Genomic DNA, 2,670 nt, shown 5'->3' on the forward strand with positions numbered 1-2,670 from the left:
GCCTTACTGCCGGCAACGAGCTGGGAGAAAGCTGGGAAAGGAACGGCTTCGTGGTAAACAAATGGGGCGTCGACAAAGTACCTGCTGGGAATTCTGACAAACTACATCACCCTGGAAAACCTGCGTCTGTAAAAATGGTGAAACTTGGCTGTGACTTTGGGACAACATACAGCTTCAACATACATCAGTGGAGAGCAAAGTAGATTTTAAAAAGGAAAACAAAATATATGCTCGTTTCTGTGCCAGGGCAGGAGTCCTGCCGATTCTAGCAGCCCAGGCAAGGGTCCCTGCACTCCAATGAGGGGGGAGCTTCAGCACAGAGTCCTGAAATAGACACGGGCATTTTTCTGCTCCATCACATTCAGTAATAATTACAACGTGCCCTTATTTTGCTCTCTGCTCCTCTACAGTTAAAATCTGCCTCTGCTTCCACTGGAAAAAAATAAGGAGTCCTGTGTTTTAAAAGCCATTTTGTCACAGCGCAGGGAGCATCCACATGAGAAATTAGCTCCACTATTAAACGCCACATTGTCTAGGAATCTAAAATACAATATAGAATGCTTCCCTAGTACTGAATCACGAAGCTGGATTATTTGTCTGTCTCAAACACAAGAAAGGCAAAATCTAGGTGTGATTCTGCTCCTGTGTAATTGGCAGAGCAGAAATAGCTGGAATGTTTGGAGGTGCTGGAGGCCAGGCCCTGCCCGCACAGTGACAGCTCTGCCGAGCAAGGGGTGCTCAATAAACCACTTGCTTATTTACAGATGAGCACCCGCTTAGGCTCCTGGCTGAACTTGAAGGGAGAAGGGACAGAAAAATATTGTTAGATTTGTAATTGTCCTCTTCATACTTGCAAGACTTGAATTTGCCAGATTTCATATATCACCGAATAAGATACAAAATTGGAGTAGATTGAAAGAGCTTTCTTGTCTTTTTAAATATATGAAAATTTAATTTATACTGAGTCTGTTAACAATCAGAAAAAAATATAGAGGAAAATGTAAGGACCAGACAACTCTGCGTACATCCACTTAAACTTCAGATGTATTATTAATTCTTCTGCCAGAAGAACCCAGTAAAACAAAAAATCTTGCTAAGAATCCAATTAAGTAATGCAGAAAGAAATTAAAATGAACAAATGTGTATGTCCACAAATGAGACAAGACTGCAAATTGCCACTCCATCTTCAAACAGTCAGAGAAGCCACAGGCAGAACCTAAGATGCTGGTTTAGTTGTCACTTGGGATTTCCCAATGAATTATTTCTAAAATTATCTCTCAACTTTCCACATGCAATTGCCAAGGTAGTGGATATAGTTGCAGCATATTACTTAACTCATAAATCCTAATTATTAATGACTGAGGTAATCAGCTTTTACAAGATTATTCTCTTGCACATAGTTATTCACTGTGCTACAATTACAGGAATAATTTTGATTCTTGAACAGCCACCTCAGTGTTCCATTTCATGCACAGTGAAAGAGAAACAAAACCTTACGATAAAATTGCCATCATAAGAAAAGTAAAATCAACTGTGTAGTTTAAGAGAAGAAAGAAATGTGCACGTGGTTATTCAGCCTTCTGACAAAGGCAGGGATTCACTGACATCCCAAACTCAGGGCCCAGGCAGGGCAGCGAGTCCTTCCCTGGGGCAGCTCCGTGCCCAGCACACAGCCTGCAGTGCTGCACCCTTGGGATGGGGGCAGGAACCTGCAGGGCAGCCTTCCACCCATTCCACAGCACTCCAGGTAACACAGGTATGGACCTAGAGCATCTGTGAGGGAGAGCTCCCATTTCCCAGCCACAGGACCTGAAAGCTGGTGTCAGGAATCGGCACCTAACCAGAAGCATGTCCGTACCTGCCTGCAGGCAAACACTCTGTCATACCCAGAGCCCCTGTTTACCACAACCAGCATGAGGCAGGTGTGCACAGATATGTTCAGTGGGGAACATTTTTATTGCCTGAAAATCTACCAAGGAAAATGGAGGATTCTTCTTCTTCTCCCTACAGCCACATCAAAAGCACACTTTGCCTCTCTGCGCAATCAAAGAGCAAATCCAGCAGTGAGACCTGGCTTTATTTATGACCCGAACGTTTCATGTCTCAAGCACAGTGTCCTGTAGGATGTCCTGGCCATGTCCTGCCGTGCAGGTGACCCTGGCTGCTGGCTGGAGCCCAGCCCTGCTGCCTCTGGGCTCCCCAGGGCCATTCCCAGCACATCTGTCCCTCTGTGCCTCCCAGAGAGGGGAGGGCTGGAGTGGCTCCAGGACAAGTGCCCAGTTGCTGGTTAATCCCAGAGGAACTGACTGCATGTCCCATGGGTATTGACTGCCAGCTAGGGAGTAGCAGTGTAAATTACATTCTTCTGAAGCTCTCCTGTTTCCCTGGCCTGTTCACAGGCAACTGAAGAGCCAGCATGCTCTGCTCAGAGCATTCTCTGTCCCAGAATTAGCATGCAGGGGATAAGGCTCCCTCTGTCCCACAGAAACCCTTCCCAAGCCCAGCAGTGACAGGGGTCACCCCAAGCAAAGAAAAGACGAGGTGTCAGTGTGACAGAGCCAGCACTGGGGACATCCCTGTCACTGCTTTCGCTGCTTTTCCAGGGACATGAGCCAAGGCAGTGGAGCCTCCTTCCAATGCAAGCAGCAGCATTTTCCCAAGGAGGACACG

The sequence above is a fragment of the Zonotrichia albicollis genome, chromosome 9, assembly GCF_047830755.1.
Source record: "Zonotrichia albicollis isolate bZonAlb1 chromosome 9, bZonAlb1.hap1, whole genome shotgun sequence".
In the NCBI taxonomy this organism is placed as follows: domain Eukaryota; kingdom Metazoa; phylum Chordata; class Aves; order Passeriformes; family Passerellidae; genus Zonotrichia; species Zonotrichia albicollis.